At 40.4% G+C, this 19,385-nt stretch overlaps 1 protein-coding gene across 2 annotated transcripts in view; it reads left to right on the top strand.

Annotated features, from left to right (window-relative positions):
- Positions 1-19,385, top strand: part of LOC111867292 (disintegrin and metalloproteinase domain-containing protein 10) — a 176,239-nt gene that overhangs the window by 42,544 nt on the left and 114,310 nt on the right. The gene's annotated exons all lie outside the window — the stretch shown is intronic.

Here is a 19,385-nt window from a genome sequence, read left to right as displayed (position 1 = left end):
CAAGGCCTCTAACTATACACAAACACAGAAAAACGCACACATACACAAACTAAACATCCCTGCCCTGAGTGGGATTCGAACCTACGATCCCGGTTTCCAAGCGAGCGAAGACAGTTTCAAACATTTAACGAATGATAATACATTGTAAAATCTAGCAGTGTACCAACTCACGGATAGTACTAATATTGGCACTGTATATTACCTGATGATAGTCACAGTGTTGACCGAAACATGTAAAATGCTTCGCTTCTTAGTGTACATGGTGTCTGCATAAAATCTGTACTGCACGAGATAAAGGCTAAAAAGAATCACTAATATTTACTGTACTACCTCAGCGGAACAATAAAATATAATACTACAGACCCTAGTATTAATCCATTATCATTATTATTGTATTTATGTTTATTCCCTTCTTTTTCTTAATCACCAAGGGCCAGGATAGCTCAGTCAGTATTGTGATTAGCCCACTGATTAGTCAGCCGGAGATTAAAGGTTCGATTCCCGGCAGATGTGTAATATTTTATTTTGTATGCAGCATCAAGACCGGTACTGGATCCCATCAATGAGCATCGCCAGGGGAGCCAAACCAGGAATCGGCAAAAATGCCGCCATGATTTAAAAAAATAAAAGTGATAAAGTATGCCGAATATTAATAACAGTTAATAACTAAGTTTAAATTATGGGAAAAAAAAAATTCTTCTCTCTACGATACTCCTAGGTCATCCGTAAAATATTCATAAACGGTTTAAACATAAGTTTGTAAAAAATTTTTACTCTACCCCTCCCTCCCAATGGGCCCACTCTACATTCTATCCAGTAAGTGTCGAGGTCTCCTTCACTGGAATTAAAACCAGCTTTAATATTCGTCCACTGGGACACATCTTCCATTGTTGCACGTTGGAACGTGTTTACTAAGCCGTTGTCTAGAAATGCCTTGAGAAAATCCGGTACAATATTCGTATAGTGCTGTCCCCCATATGTCTTCATGGAATGTGATTAATTAAGGACAAGAAAATATGTACCTCTTACCTATTTATTTACTATATAGGATTCTAATTTTTCTGTGCATTTGCGCTTCGATTATTTCTCCTCGTTTGCTGCAATGGTGACGTCAACAAGTGAAAGTGTTGCCATGGCACAGGGAGAGAACGTATTTCTGCAACGTGGTTTCACCGTGGTTCTTGCGAGATTCCAGAAATACGTTAATACCTGGTTTGTTGTTGCGTAACACAGACACCGCTGACGTTCAGGAGGTCTTGGTGCAATTTTTGGCTATCCCGCCTGGGGCTCTTCTGTGATGTTCGTGAAAGCCAGTTTAGAGTATGCGGAGTAAAGGGCCATGACATTCATTCCTGTTTATTTCCGCTGAATTAAACGCAGCAGAGGAAGATTTATAAAATTTCGTTCCTTCAATCAATATGTAGAAAGATCTATTATATGCTGGCGCATTTTTCAGTGTGGAATGGAGTATTTTATGTAGGTCGGTCATGAACTCATATATTGCTGTGTATCTGTCTGTCTGTCTGTCTGTCTGAACGGAACCCGCGACCTTCGGCTTGTAGCATAGTGTCTCAAACAACTACGCTGCCGGTCACCTCAGTCTAGTCCCGAGGCCAAAAATTGAGCTATACCTCCACTCCTCTATATGTCTTCGTGGCATAGTGCATAATTAATTAAGCACAGGGACAATAATTTGTCAGTAGGACGGGAGAATATGATAGGCCCACTGCACAAATATCTTGACTAACGAATACAGTATAGAAACAATATTCATTGCAAGTGTAGATACGGAAAAATGTATGTACAAGTACATCTGTCTTTCGAGTACAGTAATGCTAGTTCTTTTTATTATTTTTATTATTATTATTATTATTATTATTATTATTATTTCATGGGGTGGGGTGAGACTGTGTCCACTCTGTGCATCGGCCGCTGTTTCACCTATTATTCCAGTCCCGGATGATATGGTGATGAGCGTGGATCATTTGGTACAATGAGAATTGACAGGGGAAACCGAAGTACTCGGAGAAAGCCTACCCTAATGCCACTTTGTTCACCAGAAATCCGACATGACCTGACCCGGGCTCGAACCTGGGCCGCCGCGGTGAGGCGCCGGTGACTAACCTCCTGAGATATGGCACGGCCTGCAGGAATTCTAAGTTGTCGGTTCATGAATTAACGGGAGAAATCTAGTCCGCCTCAGTGCGCATCAATTTTCAGCCTCCGTTCTCGGCTGCCTTGAGATCAGTGTTTTTTTGTTTTGGATGGCGTCCGACCTATGGGCCGTAAAGCTGCCTCGTGTGGGTCGATAGGTAAAGTAAATTTTTATAATATGCTGACAAGGCCGGGAAACTGCTGTATGTTGGACTAAAAGCCTCCCTACTTTACAGTCTATGTAACACAATGATACTTTTTAAGTGTAACATCTGTTCAAATGTAGGGAGGTTAACTACGTAATTTTAAGTAATGTCGACTTTAAAAGTGCTCACAATTTTCGGGACTGAAACGAACTTGTTAATAAATTGCAGTGACACACTTTGTTCTTTCCGTAATGCAAGAGAGCAAGTTTCGCACCCATACAAAACAAAAAATTCAGTTCCGATGTTACGTACAAGATTTACATTATTTACTACGATTCATATAACTTCATTCAAAATAATTACGAAAGTACACTCGTATTTCACATGTGCTTACGTTTGTATTATAATGTGTTATTTATTCCCGTTTACGAAAGCCAATAATGAGGAGCTTCATAATTTGTACTCTTTGCCAAGAATGATTAGAATGATGAAACAATGAGAATGAGATGTGCAGGGCATGTAGCACGAATGGCACGAAGAGGAATTCATGTAAGATGTTAGTGGGAAAGCCAGAAGGAAAGAGACCACTGGGAAGACCAAAATATAGGTGGGTGGATATTATTAAAATTAATCTTAGAGCGGTAGGATATAGTGGTATGGACTGGATTGATATGGCTCAGGATAGGGACAAGTAGAGGGCTCTCATGAGTGCGGTAATGAACTTTCGGGTTCCATATTATGTTGGGATGTTCTTGAATAGCTGCACAACAGGCGGCTTCTCAAGAAGGCACCAGTTCCTTGAAGTTATACGAGAGCCATGTTCACTGATGCAGGGATTTTCCTTTATTTGGCTGGAGGAGCCCTTTTCGGTGCCACGCACTTCACGGACTAATGCGTGGAGTCTTGCATACAGACTTCAGTGTGGTGCCTGCATTTCGGCACAGATGATGCAAAAGAAAGCATGTAAAAATACCAAAATTGTCTCGCAGTTGACGAGGTGGTAAAAGGGACGAAGCAGTTGTGCCTCAGTGTTGTGCAGACTGTGGTTTTACAAACGCGACTAGAGATAGCAGCCCGAGTGTGTGGATGCAATCGCCACTCGTGATCATAAAAGTGAAATAATTAATATTTTATGCCAAATGTGTGTTCGTGATCATAAAATCTAAAGAAAGACATACATTTTATGCGAAGTGTGGCATGCCAAAATGACTGTTGAAGTTAAAACACTGGAAGTGAATTTCTTCCTCATAAGCATCTTTGAGTTATGATGATATCCGAGGAAGTTTAGCAAACCAGTATCATCAGAATTGCTCTCATCGCCGACTTCGAATGCCTTACCACATTAATGTCCGAAGATCTTCCTAGGTTTGCAGCAGCTTTTGTTGTCACTACTCCATACACCACAAGATAATTCTAAATAGCTTACTTATGTTTTTTTTATTCTGTTACGGTCAGTTTTTGTGTACTCAGCAAAATGCTGTCTCTAGTTCCAGTCCTTTTACTACATTCTCTATCAACCTTCATAAAGAAAAAACATACAAATAAAGTAAAAACACTGATGATTCAACATCCGGGAAATCGATAGGTTTGTTTTATTTTATGTAATGTCACTGAAATTGGTAAGGTATTAAATGTTAATATTTAATATGAAAATGATTTTTAGAGTAGCCGTGCGGTCTAAGGCATGATCTGTCTTCGCTCGCTTGGACGCTGGGATCGTGGGTTCGAATCTCACTTAAGGCGTGGATGTTTGGTGTGTGTATGCGTTTATTCTGTTTGTGTTGTCCTCTGTTTAGGTGGAGGCCTTGCGGCGAGCTAATCACTCGTCTAAGGAGTCCTACCTTCTGTGAAAAATGATTACGGAACTGGATAAGAGGTCAGGGCCCTGAATGGGCTGGAAGAGCCATTGAAAAATATTAATGTAAAAATAGATCGGAAAGTAGTGCATCTGGTATCACTGCAATTTCTTATCGTGGATTGTTTTCAGTGTTGAATGCAAAATAATTTAATTTCGCGGATCCGTGGTTTGCATGCGAGTTATAATTACGCTGGCTAATGATTCGCACAGCATCAAGTTATGCATAAGGTAATTGTTTGAGAACTGTATAGTCTAGGTTTCGGAAATATGGTTCACGTGGTGGTGCTCAGTGCTAGGTTACAGTATGGACATGTTCATACTCTTTGAAAAGAACGAATCCGTTGTACTTTTCAGCTGTAGGTCCCGTACATGGTTGAAGTACTCGTACAGTGTTGTAAGTTTGGCTACATGCCTCTATCAGCCTGAAACATATTTGAGTGTAGGCGTACATCGTGCCTTGAGTAGGCAAAGCCTTGTGTGTTCGACGAGATACCTGGTATGGCGACTTTGGGTTCCGTCTCTTGCTGAAAATAGAATCTAGTAACTTCATAATGGTGACTTAATAATCTGCGTCACTATCTGGTGATGACGGCATCCTCAAAGAGCTTTCAGACAGGTTCCACACTGACCAAACCGTCTTGCTTTAGACCCCTATTATTATTTAGTGAGGTCTTCGGTTTGCAGCACTCTTCTGGAGCGTTAGAGAAGGAAGCAGAGGTCTTCAGTTAAAGAAAGACCCGGATTCATTGTAAATATTGCCTCGATATGAATTTTCAATATTTACTGCTATCAGTTTAAATCTCAGTGAGTGTTTGAATGTATTATCTTATTCCGGAAGGAGGAGGAGAGAATACGACGAAGGAAGAGAATGTGGAGAAGGAAAACATTTTGTCGTTTGTGAAGTTGTGAGGATCTTGCAGTAGCTCTCAGCCAAAAAACACTGAGTCAGTCTATTTGCGTGGGATCTGAGGTTCTCATGGCGATGACAACGGAGATTACATTCTTCTGGAATTGACACCGTGTAGTTTGGTATGTAAGCAGGTACCAATATGCACTGAAGACTTTGGTACCTATCTACCAAATTGTGTGGAGCCACATCCCAGTAGACAGTCTTCTTCTTCTTCTATTCCTCATGCTTCCACTTGGAAGATAGGACATCCGTGAAACGCTTCGTTTTAGTTTATTTTTTTAATCCTTAGGCAGTCGATAGGACTCATTGGACGGGGGATGAGCCCGTCGCAAGGCCGCTACCTAACAGAAACACAGAATAAACACAGACATCCATGGCGTCAATGGGATTCGAACCCACGATTCCAGTGTTCGAGCGGGCGAAGACATTTCATGCCTTAGACCGCGCGTCCACTGTGATCGGCCCAGTATACAGTAACCTTCGTTAATTTATTTAGGCAGTCTTGTGGCTGTGCTAAAGCTCAGGCAGAAATCGACTTCTCTATCGAGGTCAGGAATCAATCATGGCAGTATATGCCGGATTTGTGGTGGACAAAGATTCCACTTCTAGTCTTCTGAGATTCAGCTCCCAATCGCCAATCCACCGACGCTCCTTATTAATGGTCGCGAGTCTCCCTACAATCCTTTGATCCGCGCCAGCAGCTGGCCCATCCATCCATATTTCTTGATTTGCTGATTTGGTAAAGTGCATGAATTATGAACGCTCTTTGTACGATTATTTTCTCAGCTTTCTCATTCAGAGAGACTTTCATCAGAGCTGAGATGTTGTCATTTTATTGAACGACATTAACTGCTTTCATCTCTGGTCCAGTGGTGGTGGAGGTCCGCGATCCGTTTCGTATGTCGCTGCCAACAATTCATTCTCGTCACAAACGAGACCAGACTCGAAAGCGATAGCAATGACAACGCTGCTGAGGATCGTGACTGTAACAACTCTGGATCCATGACACTAACATTACGTTCTTGATTGGGTTTAGAGGTTGCGTAAGCTGTCCTAATGGCCATGTTTGCTCCGAATTGCACCAAGAAAGCTCGTAAATTAGTTAGGTTAATAAACGAGGTACTCCTATTAAAACATGTTAGAACGAGGTCATTGGAATTTCCATCTCACAGGGCGAAGAATCGTNCAAATCCCAGAAGACTGCTTTCTTCATAGTCACCGCCGTGAAAGCCTCAAATCTTACAATCGTGAATCTGTTGAGAATTATAAGCTTATATTTTTATCTAAATAGATTCGCGCGAAACCTATTCGATCAGAAAATTTAGAACTCGAGAATACATTCATAACTTGATATACATAGAAGAAATGCAGGGTGTGAGGGACAGATGTATACAAATAATTATGATAAGATCGCAGAGCGCAAGCTTGGGCCATTAAACCAACAGTGTTTGCTGTAAACCAATATTCCACAAACAGATGATTTGTGCTGGTAACTGCGAATTATATTGTCACGTATCGGGGGTTTGTCATGACTAACAGTAATGGGTTCTGGATTTTATGGTTGGGTTTATTGACACTTCTTTACAATTACAACCAACTGTAACATCTCACACATTGAACTCATTCTGAACGACGTCTGTCTGACGAATCTCTATGAAGAACCTCTTGGGAATATGGGTCACCAGGCCGAACAGTTAATTGTCCTCTGTTATTCTGTTTGTTGTCATGGTAATGTTTTTGTTAATATTCGTTGCAGCGGAAACAGGCGCCAGCGAGCCGTTGCCTAGAAAATTGACTTACGCTTCTGCTGCTATTCCGGTTTTTAGGCAGTGTTTACCGAGCCGTTGCCGAGAAATGGATTATTCCATCATAGTAGTATGAAGAAAGAAATAGGTCTCTAGATATTTTAACTAAGAAACTGTTTATTTCTTAATTTCTATGTGTGTAATACCAGCTGCTTATTGACGCTTATTCGCATTTATTATGTAAATGTTCGCACACTCTTCATAGGCGTCATGAACATGAGAATTTTAGAACCAAATTAATGACACAGCTTGCGTGGATAATGAAACGATATGTGGCGATTTTTTTTTTTAATTTTGCCAACCCTATTTTTGTTAAATGTTATTTATGCCCGCTTAGACCTCAAAGTTGTCCTTGTACGAGTGCTTAATTAAGCACCACTCAGTGAAAACGTATGGGACAGTGGAGGTATAGATAAACGCATTCTTAATCTGGGCACTGCATGAGGGTTATTAATTAGTTTCACGCTCCGGCCGCTTTATTCCTAATACTCATTGGATATGATGTTGTGTAGGACCCAGCGCAGGTAGAAATGTCGCACTCGTGATTAATGTTCTGTGGGCAACATCGCCAGAAAATTTGCCTTGTCGATCAGAATATTTTAAATTTGAAACTAATAAGTGGTAGGTCTGTGAGAAAATTCTGTAATGTTTCATTACCACTTATTATGTCATTATATAAATACATTAATTGTATATGCCTCTTCCTCTTACTGTTAAATTGTCATGATTGAATCTGCGCTTCAGATTGAAATAGGCTGACTTATTTCTGCCCAACTTTCCTATTTCCTTAAGAAGAGTCAGGCCTAAATTTTGCTCGTGTATGTTAGTTCTTTTATTATCCGAATGTTTATATTTTGGAAGATAATTATTTAATAATAAGTTCGAATAATCGCCTATTTTCGTTTGATACAACACGAACCGCATAGAAAACGACGTCCATAAATTCTTCTGTTGTTGCGTGTGTATTCGTTGCTGCCGGAACATGTTTACCGAGCTGTTCCCTAGCAACGGACATGAGGTGCACATACAGACACTGAGGGACTGTCGGCTTACAACAGAGGAACACAGACATACTCGTACATACAGAAAGGTGATCTCAAAAGCCTCGTTTTATTTTACAAATTAAGGAATTAGGCTAAAAATGGAACTTCGGGTGTTATGATTTTCATACTAAACTTCATGAAAATTGTTAACCGATACCAGGGTTATTAAGTGGTGAGAGACATCGCATGAATTGTGTTAGAAGGCTGAAATGCAAGTCTGGTGGGATTCCTTAGTATTGGTGATGCAGCACCATAACCTTTCTTCATATTTAAACAATGTTAGCATAAGACATTGAAACAATTACGAGAGGTAGTAAATAGGTCAGAAATGTAAATAAAATTGCTGTAATAGATGTAATAGGTTTTGTATGCTTATCACTAGGTAGCAAGTCAAGGAGGATAAGGTGCGCAGGTCATATAGCACGAATGGGGGAGACGAGGAATGCGTATAGGATATTGATGGGAAAACCTAAAGGAAAGAGACCACAGGGAAGACCAAGGCGTAGGTGGGTGGACAATATTAGAATGGATCTTAGAGAGATATGATGGGATGATATGGATTGGATAGATGTGGCTCAGGATAGGGACCAGTGGAATGCTCTTGTGAACACGGTAATGAACCCACGGGTTCCATAAAATGTTGGGAAATTCTTGAGTAGCTGCAGAATTGGCGGCTCCTCCAGAAGGGCTCAGCTCCATGTGTAAGTAAGTAACTGAGTAAGTAATCACTAGGTAGCAGCAGAGTCAAGGTTCATGAATGTCTAAACAGCAGACTCGCATGCCCATGTTTAGAGGCTGGTGTTAGTACTCAAATTGGCGACCGTGCTTGAGGAGTGTAATACCGAAGAGTAGCGTTATGTTGTGCGTTTTGTTGGTGGGAAAATGGCCCAGTATAGAGGATATTCATAGAGAAATGTTTCTTGTTTACGGTGGAAAGTGTCTATCGTGTAAAGCGATTCACAACTGCGTCAAGAAACGTGGCAAAACTTTTGTTGATGCCAAAGAAGTTGAAAGGAGGTGAGGAAGTGGCTGAGACAATCGCCAGAAGACTTCTGTGCTGCAGGTTTTGATGCACTGATAAATCGAGGGGACAGCTGTATCAATGTTGGTGGATGATATGTCGAGAAAAAAATGTTTTTTTTTTCAGTTTTGAATATCACATATTTTACATTTTATAATCATTCGTGACCTATTTACTGACTCTCGTATTTCATTGATGTTTTATCGACTGATTCGAGGATCTACGACAGATGATCGTTAAATCCAACAAAAAGCGTACTTCAAAAGTTATGGTATGTGCAGCATAAATGTTTATGTTACAGCTTTCGCCTGTTACTCGCCGTGCTCATTTGAATATAAGCACAGCAATGCATAGCACGATATGAAATTGTAACACCAAATATAATTGCCAATTAACAGCCTTTAATTACAGACGCAGACAATTAAAACTGTGAATGTAATAGACAGGATGTCCGATTTGTTGAAACATGAACCACCAATGCCCCCGTCACATGAAGCAATTTACATGCTTAAAAATGCAACGGATTAATTATCGCAAACGTTTTTTGTCTGTTTTAATGTTGATACCACCACCAGTTAATAGTGGTGGATTAATTAACATATTCACAATTTTTTTTAAAGAAGATTTTTAACATTGCTTCCAGGAGGTCACAGTCTTAAATTTTAATTCACTCATTTGTTCGTAATCGTCTGTTTGGAGCATGAAGTTATTTACCATTTGCTTTGTTTTATGGGATTACATTCTCTTTTCTCCGCACTATGAATTTCTTCTAGTCATTTCATGTTTATTGCATTAGTATAGATGTAATCATATTTACGTGGAGGTGAACATGTTAAGCATATGATAAACTAAGATGTTGCCGAAGATAAGGACTTAACAGTTCGTACTCGCTTGTGTAAAAACCAGCTCTGTCATAGTTCTCAAAAAGTACGTAAATAGATGCATAATTTGGAGGTCGTGTCTCTCTGGATTATTCCGAGTCTGAGATGTTTGAGCCCGCAAGATTTTTAAATGCGAACCAAAGATCTCGAACCACATCTGTTAACTAATATGGCCGACACTTCGCTGTTGACTTTTGTACCTCTAGATGAAATCTGGAGCAGATTTGGGGAAGGAATGCTAGGAAGTGAGTCTGCACTAAACACAATACGAGCACTATAACACGCATAAGGGAGATAAGGAATGCGTTCAACATTTGGTCAGAAAGACTCAAGGGGTGAGGCATAGGCGTAGATTGGGAAAATATTCTTGAGTTCATGTCCATGGTGTATATCCTCAAGGCTAGACCGTCTTATAACAAAACTTGTCACAAACAATTCTGTTAATTTTTATATTGTGCATTCTGTTGTGTATGTGTATACTAAGGAGGAGCCGGAATAGCGCAGCCGGTATAGCGACTGAATACGAGCTGGACGACCGAGAGGTCGGTGTTCGAGTCCCGGTGGGGTAAAAATTTTCACTTCTCTGTGTACTCCAGACTGTCTCTAGGGTCCATCCAACCTCCTATATAATGGGTACCGGGGGTAAAGCGGCAGAGGCGTGAAGCTGTCCACTCACCTCGAACTAATACCGAGGTCAAGAAATGTGGTTCTATACATTCACTCCAACATACGCCTTCATGGCATAGTGATTAGTTAAGCACAAAGACAAGTTTACCTTTTTATGTATAAGGTTTTGTATTGTCACACAATCAACATGGGTTTGACTGTTATATAATAAAACGATATAAATCGAGCAGAAGGAAAAATCTGTTAAATTTCATTGGCACATGCTTTTCAGTTTGCCAGTCATCGTCGTTGTCACGTCTGGTAATGACATTGAACAAAAATTGTTGTGATAAATTTGTATGGTTATTCAGAAAGAATATCCTGGGGGAAATAATGTTAAAATTGAAATTAGTTCTCAAGATAGGGCACGTATGGGCTCTTCTTTTAAGGCATTAAACTTCCGGGGCTATTAGAGACAGATAATCGTTTGACCAGTTGAGCGACTATCGGCTTCTCAATAAATATTCTGTTCCAGTAAGTTAGTTAAGCTTTCGTCCATATCTGAAAGGGGTCTGTCCTATCCGCAACCTGAAAATGTGCTATGCTCTGATAACAGAGAAACCCACTTCATAAGGTTCTGTTTTACCAGATGCTGACAATTTAGTCGCTTAAAAACTAGGCGAAAAAAAAAACTTTTTTGTTAAGTGCCTTTCATTGTCAAGAGAGCATGGTTCGTCTTCAGGTTGCGGAAAGAAAAGACGCCCTCCAGACATGGACGAAAGCTCGACCAACTTAGCGGAGCAGTTGAGTCAAAGCGGGAGGCGATTTTCAGCTTTTTGAACTTGTATCCTTGGACTAAAACAGCATGAAGTGTGGAATATTGAATCCGTAGCCCAAATATGTTAAGTGCGAAGCAAGAATCTTTTTTCGTTACGTTGTGCTTCTTGAGGCATACGTGTCCCGCTCAGGGCACCCCTGTGTATAGTTGTATTGATTGTTACAGAACGTCTGACCTGTGTCTTTCCTAACTTATCTTGGAAACCCGCGAATGAAGGAAGAGTGTATCAAGAAGACAATTAACGTTGACGTCACGTGTAATATCGTCATAGCCACCACCTCCACACACACACCTCCACACACACACAGATCGAATTCCGTCTGTAGAGATATCTTCGAAGTTGTCTAATTTAAACAAGAACGATAACTGGAATGAAAATATTCGGAATTTTCAGTTTCTAATCGTAGTCGTACTACGTCTTTGGCGTAACTTCGTGGACTAAGCCTTTCAAACTTATTCAAGAACCGCATTGTCCATTACATGTTTCCACCGTCATTGTAATCAGGTGATTTAAAACTGGTTTGTGGAGGCTGCTGTTGTTGCGTATTTTATTCTATGTAGGATGTGTAGGCCCATCACACATTCGTGTTCTTCGTGGTGTTGCGTGTCTTCTCCTGCCACGTTGTGTGTGTAGACCACTCGTGGTCATGGAAGATCAGAGACATCTGTTAATTAGCCACCTTCAGTGTAAAGGAAGTGACTTCTTCTGTCCTGATGCTGGAGGCGGCATATTCTCCAAAACATTGTCTATCCCTTTCAAGACCATACTGTGTTATAACCCATACGACTGCGATCATGGAAGCATCACATATCGTAACTCCTCATGACACTGATACAAATACATATGGTTGATGTAATTTATTTTTTCTATGAGTATCATACAATGCTTGAACAGATAGACACATTAAAGACAAATGATGGTTCATCCACAGAAAGAGATCTTAAAGCTGTTCGTAAATAACTGAATACTGCTAATGTTGCACTTCGTTTTCCGAAAGGTTATACAAGTCTAACGCGTGCTTTGCAGTCTAGTGTAGTCCTAAGGACATTTCTTGATTTGATGGAGCATAAAATTGGCAAATATATTATTCTTTGTTGTAGTAATTATTAAGTAGCTTTGCTACCAGATAATTGGAATTGAGTATAGTGATTTAACTTATAATTTGTTGAAATCGTAAGTATAATCATTTTATGAGACTAAGTGCGCCTAAATTGAATTTAGTGGTTTATCATTTGTTTTGTTATGTACATTTGTTATGAGAGTAATGGAGTATAATATTATGGTTTGTCATTTGTTTCATGACTGCACATTTGTACTTTTGTGGAAGAATAATGGAACTGAATGTAGTAGTTTTATTGATTTCATGCATGAAAGTTGAGAGTGCTGTTTGGGCAAATCGATGTTGCAACTTGGAAGATGTTGTCTATTTTCTGCCTAGTTTTTGTGCTTCTTTTTGACCCTGACTCAAGTATTGCATTTGAATTCTCTGGGACCGCCTCTGTGGTCTGGTGGTCAGAGTTCCTAGCTACAGATCCGAAGCTCCCGATTTCGATTCTCGGCGCTACCAGATTTTCTGAGAAGTACTGGGTCTGGAACGGGGTCCACTCAGCCTTGTGAGGATAATTGATGAGCTATTTCAAGGAAATAGCGGCTCCGGTCTAGAAAACAGACATTAACGGCCGTGGGGATCCGTTGCGCTGACCATGAGACACCCTCTATCCGCAAAAGTTGGCACTGACTTCTTCGGCAAGCGACGGTGGCTCGGTTGGTATAGATCGCTTGCGTACTACAGGCCACGGAGTTTGTTCCTTTCTGGGTTTCAACATCTTGAGGAGGAAGAATATGCCAAAAAGAGAAGGAACTCGGGAACCCATGTCTGAGGTCCATCACGGGGGATATTTCTCAATTGAATTGCACTCCACGATCTGTTAAAGGTAAACTTGTCCCTGTGCTTAAATAATTAAGCCCTGGGCCATGAAGGAGTATGGGGGAGTGGAAGTATAGATCCAATTTTCTTAACCTCGATACTAGGTAGAGGTGAATATTCAGCTTCATGCTTCGGCCGCTTTACTCCCGGTACCAATTGGATAGGAGGTTGGGTGGACCCCAGAGCTGGTCTGGAAGACTTATAGAAGGAAACATTCTTTACCCCACCGGGACTCGAACCCCAGTCCCTCGGCCGTCCAGCCCATAGCCCGTCACTATACAGACTACGCTATCCCGAGAACTGTTTCGGTATTGAAATCAAGGAGGAGTGCGACAGGGCGTATAGGTAATATAGATGGGGGTACATATGTTTTCTTTTGATAATCTCACTGATAAGAAGAATTTCAAGGACCGAAACGCAGATCACTTGAGCCTTAGTTATTTAACGACGATATCTCAGCTACAGAAGTTCCGTAGCAACGTGTTGGAGAATGGTTAGGCCAGTGAAGATACACACTATCCCAGCCGAGAGAGCAAGTCTTTTGGATGAGAATCAGATATGGAATTTTCAGAATACTCTTGTGGAGGCGGGTTCGAGTACCGCCATCGTAGCCCTGGGAGCCGTAGGAGGCGACGAAAAGGTAACCCAGGGCCTGGGGCTATAACTGGGTCACCCCATTCCTGGGGGATATAATTACGGCGACCTGGCTCTCCGGGTTGGGGAGTCTCGAATTTGAGACAGTAAATTGTGGTGATGAGTCCCTCGGGACTTGGACCCTAGAATGACTGTGCTGGCAAAGTCCAGTAGCAATTGTAAACGACAGACCCATCCTCTCATCAGGGAGGCTGTTACATAAGGACTATGACCTCGAGTGTTCAGTTGAAAAAATAATGGTCGTGGGTCTCAAGGAATTGGCGCCAAGACGAATTGATTGGTGGTAAACCGCCAGTCGTACTGACCCTGCAATTTTCATGTCGTGAAGAAGTATTTCCATCCACTAACCACAACTTTCGGTAGATTTAAGGATAATGTAAAGTTGGGGCTAGGGAATTAAGCTAAGGAGATGTAAACCGCCTTTGGGTTCCACAAGAACAAGTGAACAATTAGTACAGTCGACAGGTCGGTGTGAGTCCTGGGATGTGTAGTGTTAGTTACTGTGTTTCCACTCCACTGGTCGTCTTGTAAACCTGATGTCACGCAGTATAAGCGAGCTGTCTCTCTCTCTCTCTTTTTTTTTTTGTACAGATCTCCATTCAGGCAAAGGCGTCTGCCTACGTGTTCCGTTGCGCCTCCCCTTAAGTCTGCTCCATCTAGTTGCTCACCAGCTCGGACATCGCGTGCACGTCACAACTTTATCTTCTAGTTTCTAATTTTACCCCGTGCCCCAGGTTCTTCGTGTGGCTGATTCCAACGTATCTCAAGTCTGCTTATCTAATAGTCCTCACGAGTCGACATCAAGAAATTAACTTAAGAATTTTATACATTCATGAAGTCCAAATTTTATTCAGAAAACATGAATCAAAGATGCCTAGTCTTTGTTGAAGAATAATATTAAAACAGATATAAGAAAATAGGGTAGGAGAATGTGAACTGGATAGTTTCCTGTGACAGATTTTGGGAACAGGGCAATGAACTTTGGTGCTTCATAAGAGACCGGCGACTTTTGACAAGTTGAGTGGCAATCAGCTTCTCAAGAAGGGGACTACTCTATCTAATTAGTTTTTTTTTCTGTGGCGCTACAGCCCCAATTTGGGCCTAGGCCTACCTCCATGAAACTCTCCGTTTCACTTCGGTTTACTAGATCTTAAACATTCGGTAGGACTCCTTGGGCGAGTGATCAGCTCGTCGCAAGGCCTCTACCTGTACACAAACACAGAAAAACGCACACAAACATCCATGCCCTGAGTGGGATTCGAACCCACGATCCCGGCTTCCGAGCGAGCGAAGACAGTGCATGCCTTAGACCGCTCGGCTACCGTGACCGGCTTCTAATTAGTTACTTGGTTTAATTGCGTGCATTCATATAGAAGTGAAGTAATTGTCGAGTGGAGAATAGACGGACTTTTCAATTTATGCTTTTCTTCAGGTGGCTGACATACATTCCTGCCAACTTGTCACAATTTTTTCTATTTCACATATAACAGCATCTCACTCACTCATGGTGCTGAGCCCTCCTCGAGAAGCTGCCAATTGTGCAGCTACTCAAGAACTTCCCAGCATTTTATGGAACCCGAAGGTTTATTACTGTGTTCACAAGAGCCCTCCACTGCTCCAATTCCTGAGCCAGATCAATCCAATACATACCATTACATACAATATCTCTCTAACATCCATTTTAATATTGTCACCCACCTACCTCTTGGTCTTCCCAGTGGTCTCCTTCCTTCCAGTTTTCCCACCAATATCCTATATTCATTCTTCCTGTCCCCAATTCGCGCTACTTACCCTGCCCATCTCATCCTCCTTGACTTGATGATTCTAATTATACTTGGAGCAGAGTACGAGTTATGAAGCTCTTCATTATGTTCTCAAACACCCTCAGTCTATGTTCCTCCCTTATTGTCAGAGACAAAGTTTCACACCCACACAGAACCACAGGCAAAGTTGTAGTTTTGTATATTCTAATTTTTATGTTTTTGGACAACAGACGAGAAGAGAAAAGGTTCTGGACTGAATGGTAGGAAGCATTACCCAAGTTCAATCGCCTCTTAATTTCCTCCTGAATCAGGTTTCGATCTGTTATCGTTGTGTCCAAATATCTGAACTGTGCCACATTTTCAAAACATCTGTTTCCTGTCTTTATGTCATGATTTTGCCCTGCATTTTGGTGACGAGATAGCAACATATACATATACACATACACATACTTCTAGGCCAAACTACTTACTAGTGGCAATGAACTTTTTTTGTGCTTTTCCTTTATGGTATCTATATTATCACCCAGTAGATTCACATCATCGGCATAGACCAGCAGCTGATGTGTCCCGTTTAATTTCAGTCCCACCTGGTTTCCCTGGACCTTCCTAATGGCATACGAACTATTCTAAAGCAGAATTGAGAAGGAGTGGCGACAAAGCATCTCCTTGTCTTAGACCGTTCTTGGATAGGGAAATTATCAGACAAATGTTTATTTATACGGGCTTTACTATACGTTTCGTTTAAACACATTTTAATCAGCCTATCTAGTTTCATGGGTATCCCAAATTCTGTCAGAATATTGTACAATACTTCCCTTCTAACTAAATCATAGGCTTTCTTGAAGTCTATAAATAGCTGATGTGCTGTCTCATTGTACTCCCATTTTTCTCCAATATCTGACGAATGCAAAAGATCTGATCATTAGTTGACCTGTTACGTAGAAACCCACATTGATGATCCCCAGTAGTTTCATCTATATATCGACTTAACCTTGAGAGAAGGATATTGGATAAAATTTTGTATGAAGTTGATAGCAGTGACATCCCCCGATAATTACTGCAGTAAGTTTTATCACCCTTCTTGTGAACTGGTACAATAATAGATTCCTTCCACTGATCAGGCAATATTTCCTTATACCAAATAGAATTAATTAGCTAGTGAATATTTCACCTCCTGCCTGAGTAAGTTCTGCCGGAATCTGGTCAGAATCTGGCGACTTATATCCTATCAGTTTTGCAGTAGCAATTTCAACGTCAAAAGGGCTATGATCAGGCACTAAGGGCTCAGCTGTATGTATTTCTATCTGTCTAATATCACTGACCTTATGTACATTCAATAACTGAGAGAAGCAGTTCTTCCACCTATTCAAAATATTGTGCGAATCTGCAAGCAGATCACCATTCTCGACCTTCACTAAGTTACTTCTATGTTGGTAACCCCTCTTAAAGTAATTTTTTCCCCTATACAGGTCTCTGACTTACTCTTGCTGTTCGGTGCAAGCTCATCAATTTTGTCCTTCAGATATTTCCTCTTTTTATTCCTAAAATGCCTGCTGCTTTCACGTTTTATATTGTTCAGCTTAACCTCATTTATTTCGCTTGGATCTTGTAACCATTGCAATTTGTCTTGTTTTCTTTGGTCTAGTAATTTTGAGCATCCTTCGTCGAACTTAGACTCTCTTTGACAGAAATTTTGATATTCTCTCTAATAGTTTCACAAGCTTTATTAACATCAACCCCAGTGTCTAAGTTTACCAAAGATTTCAACACGATACTGCTCCTTACCCTCTACCGCGTTTAATTTCTTGACATTAAACCTCTCAATATGAACTCTCTGCGTTGTTTGTTTACTCACAGCCAGTTTTTCCCTAACATTTGCCACCACCAGGCAGTGGTCAGTATGACAATCTGCTACCCTGAATAATCGTACATCAAGTATACTTAAATTCCGTCTCCTATCTCTCAAAATATAGTCAATTTGATTGTGTGTCTTTCCTTCAGGAGATGTCCAAGTACATTTATTAATGTTACGATGTGGGAACATCGTACTTTCGACAATAAGATTTTTTGATATGCCAAAGTTTACTACTTTAACTCCATTAACATTACTAATTTCTGCAAAGTCTCATTCCCAATCGTTGGTTTTAAACTATCTTCCGTACCTACTTTGGCATTGAAATCTCCTAACAGAATTTACATATAATACTTCGGGAATGTATCAAATACATATTCTAGTTCTTCGTAGAACCTGTCCTTTATATCATCAATTTTTTTCTTCTGTTGGGGCACGAACATTCAAAACGGTGATATCACACCAGCGGCCTGTTATGTATGACATCCTATCACTAATGAACTCTACCCTCCTAACTGCTGATATGATTCTCTTATGTAATCTCACAAGTGACAATACAGCAGTAACTGTAGATGCTGTCCACTTAACAACATTTACAGTTAACTATTGTATTGTCACTTGTATGAGTGACTATCGACGGGATTTTGAATTGGAAATTGGATTTATTGACCACTTGAACACACGGCCCGTGACTACATTTAATTATGCCGCCGTCACTAATTTCTGCACTTTAAAAATTACTGCTGCACACGCTAAGTATTTTCAGTCTGCTGTGTCTTCACCAGTCGTTCCCTGGTAACGGCTTCTAACAGTGGGGATTCTTCAACTTCACCGACCAAGAGTTTTCTTCACAGTCTCCCCTACAACACACTCTGAGCCTTCCTTATATCTCTGACGAACTTCAAACCCGTCTTGTTTATAATATTTCGGCACGGACCGCAGGTCCCAGAATCAAATCTCTTTCCGGAAGCAGGGAATCCTGACTTATAGTACAAATACTGCCGTCATCGCAACAATTTTATTAATTTGAGTTACACTACATGTTTCGACCCTTAAAGGGTAATTTTCAACTGTTTCCAGTTACATATTATTACTTGCTGAATTGCAACGCGAGATCCCTATATTCCTAATTACATACCCAGGTCATAAATTGGCTACACTCATGTATACTTATAAACTATTTAGTGGATATTGACTAAAATGAGTCTAAATATTAAAATTAACAGTTTCCCCTAATTACGTTAAAATTTATTTAAATTAGGTTTAAAACTATCGTGAGCTACAATCGTCTTCGTGTCTTAAGCTGCAGCAGACAAAGCTTAGCCTTCTCGAATTCTTCCATTATTTGTTGTGACACCTCAATATGCTGTTATTACCATGCTCAATCATCTTGAGAACCAAATAATCTTGTTTTCTTCTTTCTTAATGACTGCATCCCTGATTGATGTTTTGTTCTTATATTGTATAGTTGTCATGACCTTTGTATATAAGTAGGAATATAGTGATCTCACTTTGCAGTTCAGTAATTAATGACATGTAACTGGGAACACCTGAAGATGGCCTTTTAAGGGTTGAAACATGTAGTGTAACTCAAATTAATAAAATTGTTACGTTCACAGCTGCATTTTTATTATTAGTTGTATTCACGCAAACGGAAGCAAACAATAAAATTAATCCTGATTGACGTTTCATTGTGGTTTTTCAACAGTTTTTTCACGTAAATGACGAGAATTACGTTAATTAGGCCATGATCACGTTATTCCACATCCTGTTCAATTCATTACTGACTAATGATCCTATTTTTGATGCTACATAATCTGGGTTATTAGAGCGTTGTTAAATAAATCATAAAGTGATAACATAAATCTTCTGTATACATTTCAGAATCTCTCAGTAATACAATTCTAGTTGTGTATTTCATCCATC

Source organism: Cryptotermes secundus, unplaced genomic scaffold (genome assembly GCF_002891405.2).
Source record: "Cryptotermes secundus unplaced genomic scaffold, Csec_1.0 scaffold1475, whole genome shotgun sequence".
In the NCBI taxonomy this organism is placed as follows: domain Eukaryota; kingdom Metazoa; phylum Arthropoda; class Insecta; order Blattodea; family Kalotermitidae; genus Cryptotermes; species Cryptotermes secundus.
Note: the sequence above shows the minus strand (reverse complement) of the source record. Positions and strands in the feature narration are given on the sequence as shown.